The sequence below is a fragment of the Rhincodon typus genome, chromosome 16 (assembly GCF_021869965.1).
Source record: "Rhincodon typus isolate 14 chromosome 16, sRhiTyp1.1, whole genome shotgun sequence".
Lineage (NCBI taxonomy): Eukaryota > Metazoa > Chordata > Chondrichthyes > Orectolobiformes > Rhincodontidae > Rhincodon > Rhincodon typus.
The window spans coordinates 18,397,715-18,409,030 of record NC_063347.1 but is presented as its reverse complement, the minus strand read 5'-3'; positions in this window follow the sequence as shown (position 1 = coordinate 18,409,030).

Genomic DNA, 11,316 nt, shown 5'->3' with positions numbered 1-11,316 from the left:
AATCACATACCTCTTCATCTCTCACCATCAAAGATTGACTTGCTGTGGGGTATCTCTCAAAATCTTAATTTCTTTACCTACTTCTCCTGGCATATGTGAGTAAATTCGTCAAGAGATCTGGCACTTTTTTCTCAATCAACCCCGACGTGGTTGTACATTTTGTTTGCAGCTTTTTAGCTTCCACTGTGCTTTACTTTACCACTTCAACCAAACTCACTGGCTTATCCTGCTTTCCCAGTAAGGTTTTTTACTTCTCTTTCCCCCTCATGGGTTTCCTTTTTACCCTGTGGTAAACTATCTTTACTATCTTCAATGAAATCTCCTTTTCCCTTACCACCTGAGGATTTCTCTCCTCCCCCAGTTTCTATCCCTCACAGATTGAAATTGATGGCGGAAGCTAAACTTTGGCTTATGAATCAACTCATAATCATTTGCCATTTCCACTGTTAATCTTGCAGTTTTAACTCTCTGCTGTTCCACATGAGTTCTTACTACTTCAAGAAGTGAATTTTTGAACTCCTCCAAAATAATCATTACAAGAGCATTATATGTCTGATCCATTTTTAGTGCCCTTATCCACCTCTCAAAGTTACTGTGTTTGATCCTTTCAAACTCAATGTATGTTTGACCAGGTTTCCTCCGTGGATTCTTAAAACATTGTCTGTCGACTTCTGGTACTAGCTCATACGCACTCAAGATGGCTGTTTTCACCTCCTCATACTCCCCAAATACCACCTCAGATAATGATGCAAATACCTCACTTGCGCTACCTACCAACTTTGTTTGGATCAACAATATCCACATGGTCACCGGGCATTTAATTTGTTTAACCACTTTCTCAAATGAATTGGAAAAAAGCTTCTTCATCCTTTTCTCCATCCTTCTCCATCCTTTGGACATACTTAAGTAGATCCCCACTAGGCCTTTGGCTATGATGGGATTGCTCTCCATCACTGTTCTCATCACTACTACTACCTTTCACCTCTACCTCTGCCATTTTAAGTCAACTTTGAGTTTTCAGTTTTAACCTCTGAAGATCAAAAACACTCACTTTCTCCCTTTCTTCTGCTAGGGCCATTCATGCTTTTTCCCTTGCCAGTGCCTATTATTGTTTTTTCTGATGAATTGTTGTTTTGTGAGGCTTTGGCTTGAACATTTGATTTCTGGAAGTATTTCTCCCTGATGTTTAGGTCTCCATTCAAGGTGACATTGCCAGAGCAATTTCATCTGCAAATTCATGCAACTTTGTTCATGACATGCTGCTCATGAAAACATTGATGAATGCCAGCGCATGTCCTGAGACATGTGACAGCCCACTGTTCAGAAATGTGGCAAGCTAACTTTGTTGCCCGAGAGGGTGTTGTCTTGAGGCAGAGAATGCTTGTTGAGGGCTACCACATGAGTCCTGTAACTAGTCTACAAAATGCTTTCCTCTGGAAAACCACCTCTGTGCTTTATAAGGACCAGAATATGGTTGCAAGAGTTGTGATGAGACAGAATTCCACTTGTCTTGGAGGTCATTGTCATTGTCTTTGGAGAATGCTATGTTCTGGGATTTTGTAGGTTCTGCACTGGAATCATATTGTCTCCACACATTGAAGTTCTGTTCTTCAAATCATCTGCTTCTTTGCCCCTATCAAAACGTTCCTGAAAGCCCTTTCCTTTCACCCTTTCCAAATATTTATGAAAGTTTGCAATTCATTTTTGTTAAATTAGACTTCCGTAATGAACTTTAAAGACATTTTCTTCATTGAAGTTGCCATTTAAATGCAAATTATTTTTCAAAGTGAAAGCATGCATTCCTTTCACAACATATAACTGTAAGATTATGGATGGGCAATTTATAATCCAGATTTATACAGATTTGCTGAAAGAAAAGTCCAAAACCAACAAGAAGTCTCGTAAACCTCTGTATTTTAGTTATGACAATTGCTAATCACTTATTTCATGACTGCAGTTTTGTTCTGGGGAAGGAAAACAGTTGTTTCTATGTAGTGCTGGCTGAATTATGTGGTAAAAACCTGTCCACATTTAAAATATTTTCGTGGTTTGCAGTATGGAAGAGATGAATTCTGTTTGAACCATGTTACCCTTGGAACTCCTTTCTTTAATAATTTCTTTGCAATCAGAGCCACAGGAGAATATGGAAAGTGTTGTATACAGATTACTGTTGTGTCTGAAAGAAGTTACTTTGCATTTATAGTGTGCCAAACAGCTATGTAACATTGTAACATTTAGGCCCATCTGGAAAATGTTAAGCTGAATGAGGACTTAATGTTGGCAAAACTGTGAAGGAAAATTACATGTGGTTCATTGGTAAATCTTAGCCAAGATTTAGGTGTCAGTATATTTTGGGATTTTTAAAACTTTCCTAAGAGTATATAATTTCTTCAAAACATAATGTTTCATTCAAATATGATTTTCACAGCCATGTAATTAAGTTTCACGTGGGATTTTTCTCTACAAATTCTGCTCTGTCCATTGAAGAAGGACGAATCTGGATGAATAGAATTTGGTAGTACAGACTGTCTTATTGACTACGTAACGTCCAAGTTTTACATCATCTCTCCTTATTTTTCATGCCTTTATTTGTAAATCCAAGAAAACGACACATTTTACAACCACTTTATGAACTTATCCTTCCACCTTTTAGGGAGTTCTGTATTTGAGCTACAAGGTCTCATCACATCCCATGTATTTGGATTCTGCCATTAATCATAGAATCATTACAGAATGGAAGCAGGCCATTCAGCTCATCGAGTCCACACCAATCTTTCAAAGAGCATCCCACCCAGACCCACTCCCCAACTCTATCCCTGTAACCCTGCATTTACAATGGCTAATCCACCTAGTCTGCACATCCCCAGACACTATGAGCAATTTAGCATGGCTAATCCACATTACCAGCACATCTTTGGACTCTGGGAGGAATCTGAGGAAACCACGCAGACACAGGGAGAACATGCACTCGCCCAAGGGTAGAATCAAAACCGAATCCCTGGCACTGTGAGGCAACAGGAATAACCATTGAGCCTCTGTGCCATCCCATTAATCCTGTGCTGGCCTTCCATTTGATCTTCCCAAAGTCCATCACTTTCCATTCCTATGTTTTGAACTTCATCTGCCGTGCTTCTTCCCATTTCACCATCTGGTCTAGAACACTGAAGTTCAGAGCTATCCTCCCCCTTGTCCGACACTTCGCCCAGTTTCATTCCATCTACAAAATTTGTAGGCTATTCTTCAGCTCGGGTCTTGGTCATTTGTAAAAATCAAAAACACCAATAGACCCAAGCTTATCCTTGGCTTGCTTCTTGGTTTACATTTTGGGTGAAAACCAAGTTTCATTACAGCTAATGTTTAAAATTATCTTCCTATTTACTGCTATCCTGTTAAAAGGTTCACTTACCTCTTTTAGCGTGATATTCATATCAACAATGTCTTTTGTGAAGAAAGTTACAAAGTACTTATTTAATATTTTAGCCATGCCTTTTGCCATGTCTATGAAAATTTCCCAAGCTAGCTTTTGAATTTCATATGTTCATTGACCATCAGCTCAAATACTTGAGGGGAAAAAAAAAACAGTAGCTCAGGAAGTTCATACAAATTATGGTCAGTCAGCCCATTCTAATGTTTGTGGATCAAATCTTCGTTTATTTGGCTACTTGCCACAAAACCAAAGATGTGTTAGGATGCATAAGGCGGCCATTTGGCATATTGTGCTAGCACTGACTTGTTAAACGATCATCATTACCTATTGCTAATCTCTTGCTTCTACCCCAAATCTTTGCACATTTTTTTATCCAAATAATTATCCAGTGCCTTAATGAATGCCCCATTTGAACGTGCCAACACACTGCCAGGCAGTATATTCCATACCCTAACTACTCACTCTTTGAAAAAGATTAGCTCACTTCACCCTTGCTCCCTTTGCAGATCGCTTTAAATCTATGACTTTTTACGAGCAGGAATAGCTTCTCCCTATATACCTTATCCAGCTCACTCATGATTTTGTAAACCTCAAAAGGATCACCTCTGAGCCGCTTTCTCTCTAAGGTGGACAGTCACAGCTTTTTCAACCTATCCTCATAACTGAAGCTCCTCATCTTGGAACCATTCTTTGAAACCACTTCCATAGTCTGTACAATGCTTTCATATCCTCCCTATAATATAGCACACACAACTGGACACAATATTCCAGCTGCTGTCTAACAAGTGTCTTGTGCAAGTTCAACATTACCTCCTTGCTCTTGTACTCTATACCCCTATTAATAAAACTGAGGTGAAATGATCTGTTGGGATACTAAGTTTAAACATTGCCTTCTAAGAAAGGGCAAAAACTGGAACCACTGCCAACAACAGCTACTTGCATTTATATAGCATTGTTCAGAGTTTTAAAATAGGGCATTTCACAGTTGCAGTATCAAATTAAGTTTGATCCAAGCCCCATAATGAGGTATTAAGACAGGTGACTGAATGATTGGACAATGTGGAATGTGTTAAGAAATGACTTAAAGAAGTAGAAAGAGCAAGGGAGATTGAGAGAAATTGGCAGGATTCTTACAGTTTAGGGCCTGGGCAGCTGAAACCTGTGTATAGGTCACTCCCTGACTTTTAGCCTAAAAGTCCAAACTCTCTGTATTTACCATCCACTAGCCACTGAAATCAAATTTGCCCTGTTACAAATCTACTCGACAGAATTGAAAAATAGGAACGTGTTAAAGGCACTGCTCAGCTGTTGGCATTAGAGGGGAATCCAGAGGAGGTCCACAAGAATGATCCTGGGGATGAAGGGTTTGTAGTATTTGGAGTGGTTGAGGTCTCTTGCTCTGTACTCGATGGGGTTAGAAGGATGAGGGGAGGGATCTGATTAAAACTTCCAGAATACTGAGAGGCCTGAATATAGTGCACATGTATCTACTCGTAGGAGAGAACAGCACCCAAGGGCACAGCCTCAGTGAAGGGATGACCCTTTAGAACTGAGATGAGGAGAAATTTCCTCAGCCAGAGGGTGGTACAGAAGGCTGTAGAGACCACGTCATTGAGTGTATTTAAGAAAGAGAGCAATAGGATCTTGATTGGTATGGGGATCAAGAGTTACATGGAGAAGACAGGAGAATAGGGTTGAGAAACAAATCAATCATGATTGAATGGCGAAGCAGATTTGATGGGCTAAATGGCCCAATCCTGTTCCCGTGTCTTATGGTATTCTGACAACATCTGATGTCGAGGCTAGCCCCTCACCAATGTGCTGCAATCTCAACAAGCCTGCATTCTGATATGGCAATACAGCGTCATGAAGGAAGGTAAATCCACAATCAATTCAATCTCAAAATCACTGAGATTACAAATGATTGTAAGTGTGCATCGTCTGCAAAATTCAAGGTATCTAAGAAGAATGTCGGAGATTGGAGGAAACTATACATTTAGGAATATGCTTGAGAATAAATATGCAGAGGAAGGCCTACTATGTGACCATTGTTAGAAAATGAAGTTGCAAAATAAATCAATGAAAATGTTTACTGTAGCAGTCTGATGCTGCTTGTTTCACTTGTTGCATAAATTTTTGAGAACTTCCAATGTAATCTGGGGTAGATTAGGCGTTCTTTCAGGTCAAAAGTGATTCTGAAGGATTCTGAAATTCAATTTAAAATTAATTGTAAAGTTCAGGGTCTGTCTAAATACTGAACCATTCCAGACACTGGTGTGTTTAGACAAAATATACAAATTCATTAAGTTATCAAAACAAGTAGAAAAGAAGTGACAGTGAACAAAGCACTCAGCTGATTCACAGTGGGATACCTATTCTCAGTTGGCTGTTATGCTGTCTCTTCTGAAATTCTTCTGTCTTCTTTCTGTACATTGTACCTTTGAAGCATAGGCCTCATTAACCCTTCCTAAATCACAACATAGCCAGGTAGATGGTATCCCTGAATTCTGGCCCAGGCAAAATATAATTTGATTCCGATTGACTAAGTGAGGCGCACGCAGTGCCTGGTCACCACCTGATTTCCATTCTTCCAGTTTAAGAGACAGAATTAGCTCATTGTTTCAGATCTGCTTATTTGATGTGCATTCTGAATTAAATCAGACTCTTCTCTTAATGTATCTGTTTATGCTGTTGGCCAATCTGATCACTTTTAAATGGCGGTGCTTTTAGGAAGCCTTCTGCTAAGTAATGTTATGGCTGTTGTGTTTGGAATGGCTATTCTACTTTTAAAAATAGATTGCAAAGATATTAATAACTTTGAACAAAGCAGTATCAATTTAATATAGAGGCTTACACAGTGGATAGTAATTAAAAATCCATACAATGTGTGTAACATAAATGGATATCAATCTTGAACATTTACAAGGTGGGCAAGGTAAAATGTTGGTATTCAGTTGGTAGAATCACGAGTGGACTATTAACCAAAGTTAAACATAATATGGAAAATACACACGTTACACAAATACATTTGTTTCTGTGTTATAACTGAACTAAACACCTAACTGATGAAATCCTTCCATGAGTTTGTGATACACAATGAGGGATTATTCGCTCAGGGTGGCAATCATCCTGTAGAATCATTTTGATACACCTTAACTTGATACCAAGCGTACATGGTGACCAGGCCCTATTCACAAGGTTGTTGCTTCAGTTGATCTTGTCATGCAATAGTCGGAATCCCAATATCCCATTGTTGGCCAGTGAACATAGTCTTACAGTGGATAATAGTAGAAAACTCAATGGTAGATTTGTCACCTTATCCATTGAGAAATAATATATGCAGATGAGAAAGACTGTTTCCCTAAATTCAACTAGGTCAATACCAAAGTGTTTCCATGGCCTGGTTTGAACAGAGGAGGGCAGAAGGGTCCATCCTCCTCCTCTCTGTAAATGGCACAGGTGGAGTTGTTGGAAAATATGCCCTCAAGATAGCCTGAGATACTTGACTACCGTATGGATTGCTGCCCCTGGATGAATACTTGTAAATACCAAGATGTCGGTAGTGAATCTTCTGGAACATGTCCACATGGAGTGCTTGTAATTGACAAAGAGGACACCAGTGGAGCTGATAAGGCAATGTTGGTCAAAGATCTATTACAGGGTTTCTGGTGTCATTCTCTAGCAAGCCATCAAAGTAGTACATGCAAACGTACACCCATTTTTCATCATGCAGTTGTTTCCCTCAAAATTATAATTGTTTTATCATCGTTTCTGGCAAATATTGAGAGGTTAAGGCCTTGAAGGCTACGATTGCCTGAAGGAAATTCTTATTTTTTAATCTTGGGCAGCTAGCGGGTATCCATGATAGAGCGTCAGTGGGGAGGTGATGGTCAAGTAGTATTATCGCTGGACTGTTAATCCAGAGACCCAGATAACATTCTGGGGACCAGGATTTGAATCCCACCACAGCAGGTGGTGAAATTTGAATTCAATAAATATGTGGAATTAAGAATCTAACGATGACTGTAAATCTATTGATGATTGTCAGAAAAACCCATCTGGTTCACTAATGTCCTTTAGGGAAGGAAACGGCTATCTTTACCTGGTCTGGCCTGCATGTGATTCCAGACCCACAGCAATGTGGTTGACTCTTAACTGCTCTCTGGGCAATTAGGGGTGGGCAATAAATGCTGCCTAGCCAGCACGCCCTCATCCCGTGAATGAATAAAGAAAAAAAGGTTGTCTGATATTTTCCTTGCACATATTCAGTTGTATTATCATACCACATCACCTGCAATAGAAATCTTTGGATCTGGGCTGGTGTCCTTACAATTTCTTCCAAAGTCAATAAAGTTACCAACTGTTTGTAGTCAGTTTCAGTCTTAAGTGGTATTATCTGGCTAACAAGTAGCTAGAAAATTTCTTGCACAGCCAAGTTGCTTTCAATGCTTATTTCTGTATGATTCAATATTTTAGGGAAGATGGTAACATGGTGAAAATGACACTGGACTAGTAACTCAGAAACCCAGGCTAATGATCTGGGGAAGGGTTTAAATCCCACCATGACAGCTGGTGGAATTTAAATTCAGTTGATAATTCTAGAATTCAAAGCTAGCCTCAGTAATAGTGACTGTTAAGCAGTCATTGATTGTTGTAAGAACCCATCTGGTTCGCTAATGCCTTTTCAGAGAAGAAAATCTGCCATCCTCACCTAATCTGGCCGACATGTGATTCCAGATCCACGGCAATGTATTTGACTCAACACTGCCCTCTGACGTTGCAGACTGGTCATTCTGTTCAAGGGAAAATTAGGGATATGCAACACATGCTCACTTTTCTGGTAATGCCCATATCCCATAAATAACTAAAAATCAATTTGATTTCAGCTAGAACCCCTGATGTCTAACAGACAGATATTCTTATGCCAGCAAGCTGAATCTGGTATAATATTGCACTCAGATGTGTCACTGTTAGAATAGTCAGAAGATTGGGATCATTGGGTCAGATCCTCTGAAGATAATCAGTATTGTTTTGCTCAAGTAATTTTTAAGTCCAACACTATGCCTGGTCTTGTTTCAAAGGTTATCTTAGAAGTTTCTTTTCTTGGGCTAAGTGGATTAGAAATTTTCCCTACTTGTTTCACTATAGGCTTAACCTATTAGAGACCTGTGATAGTAGAGAGTGGAAATTCTCTGGTGACTTTCAAGTTCTGTGTTTCCACTGTGATTGCAGTTATTTGGACATTATGGACCAAAAATTTTGTTATGGCGTTTGAAAATTCTCATTTTTCATCGTGTTTACCCAGCTTTTGTCATGTTTTCAAGACTCAACGTGCTCTTTTGTCATGGATTATAACATCATCCGTGTGACATATGATGCCTTGCATATTTCTTGTGCGTTTGATATTGAAAATATGAAGTTTAGGATCTGATTCCAAAAGGTTTGATATACTAATTTCCTAAGGGTATTATTACAAAGGTGATTGCTATGGGTTGGTTTGATGTTTCGACCTCTATTCTAGCATCCGTTGCCTGAATCCACTTTTTACATTCATGGTGAAACTTGTGCTGTTCATGAGTTTAATTAGATTCTCGTCCACAGATGTCATTGTCTATCTGTGACACAGCCTTCAAAGAACTGTGTACCTGAATCCCTCGGTGTCTCTGTTCAACAACACTACCCAGGACCCTACCATTAACTGTATAAGTCCTGCCCTTGTTTGCTTTACCAAAGTGGCTTATGCTTGTTCTGCCCTATTTGGCTTGTCTGATGCTGTGTACGTTTGGAAAATTTCTGGTGGGGTAGGGAGGAATCCATCACTCACCTGAATTGGAATCTGTTTCCGAAAGTACTATCTGTCACTGAGAATATTGATGCAATTAACATTTAATTGAATGATAATGATGTAAAACAAACAACTGAAAGAACTGTGGATGCTGGAAATCAGAAGCAAAAACAGAAATTGCCGGAAAAGCTCAGCAGGTCTGGCAGCATCTGTGGAGAGAAATCACAATTAATGTTTTGGGTCCAGTGACCCTTCTTCAGAACAGAACGATGGTGGTGTAAATATTGCTTGATGATCAATACAGTAATGTCCTTCAAAAAGCAGATTGGGATGGGTTGTTTGCTTCTGAACGCGAGGAAAAGGATGATTTTTACGGCTACTCTGTTGCTAAGTAGTTTTCTTTTCTGTATTGTGAAAAAACTGAGTGAAATTGTATAAATTTGATTCTATATCTTTTGTTAATGAATTTAATAAATTCATAATGCTCATAAATGAATGCTTGCGGCACAGTGGCTCAGTATTTAGCATTGCTGCCTCACAAACTCAGAGACGATTCAATTTCACCCTTGGGTGAGTCTGGAGTTTGCACAGTCTCCCCATGTTTGCATGGGTTTCTCCGGGTGCTCTGGTTTCCTCCCACAGTCCAAAGATGTGCAGATCAGGCGGATTGACCATACTAAATTATTCACAGTGTTTGATTTATTTTCACATGTACCAAAGTACAGTGAAAAATTTTGTTTACGAGCAATACAGGCAGATCATTCTAAGCAAGGATGTACATATCAAACAGACTTAGACAGAAGCATACAAATTACATTGCACAGGATGTGTGCGAGGTGAGATCAAAGTCCAGGGATGTGTAGGTTACATGGATTAGCCATGGGAAATGCAGGGTTATAGGGATAGTGTGTGGTGGGGGGGGCGCGTGGTTGTGGGTCGCTCTGGAAACAGGTTGGGGACATGGGCAGAGAAATGACAGATGGAACTTAATCTGGACAAATGTGAGGTAATGCATCTTGTGAGATCTGATGCAGGAGAGAAGTATGCAGTAAACCCTAAGTATCATCAACATACAAAGGGATCTAGGCTTCTAACTTCACAGTTCCCTGAAACTGGCAACATAAGTGGATAAGGTGATCACGAAAGCATATGGCATAGTTGCCTTCAACAGTAAGGGCAAAGGTTATAAAAATTGGCAAGTTGCATAGAACTTTAGTCAGGCCATATTTGAAATTTTGTGTACAGATCTGGTCACCACACTACCAGATGGATTGGAGGCTTTGGGTATGGTAGAGAAATGGTTTATCAGGATGTTGCCTGGTTTGGAGAGTATTATCTGTGAGAAGAGATTGGACAAACTTGGTTTGTTTTCATTTGAACATCAAAGGATGAGGGATGACCTGATAGAAATTTACAAAATTATGAGACACATGGGCAGGATGGATAGTTGAAGTCTTTTTCCCAGGGTAGAAATGTCAATTGCAAGGAGATGTAGGTTTAAGGTGAAACAAGGTAAGCTTAAAGGAGGTAACACAGTGTGGAGCAGGAGGAGCACAGCAGACCAGGCAGCATCAAAGGAGCAGGAAAGTTGATGTTTTGGATCAGGAGCCTTCTTCAGAAATGTGGGAGGGGGAAGGGAGCTCTGAAATAAATAGAAAGAGGAGGGATGGGGCTGGGGAAGGTAGGTGGGATGGTGATATGTGAGTGCAGGTAGGTAGTGGTGAGGATTGGTCAGTGTGGTAGGAGGAGTGGATAGGTGGGAGAAGATGGACAGGTTGTGGCAGGTCAAGGAGGCAGGGATGAGAGGGAGGGTTGGTCATGGGATGAGGCTGGGGGTGGGGAGATTTTGAAACTGGTAAAGTCCACATTGAGACCATTGGGTTGCAGGCTCCCAAAGCGGAATATGAGGTGCTGCTCCTCCAGTTTCCAGGTGGCGTCATTGTGACACTGGAGGAGGCCCAGGATGGACAATGTCGCCCAGGGAGTGGGAGGGGGAGTTGAAATGGTTCGTGATTGGAAGGTGTTGTCGTTTGTTGCGAACAGAGCGCAGGTACTCTGCAAAGCGGTCTCCGAGCCTCCGCTTGGTCTCACCGATGTAGAGGAG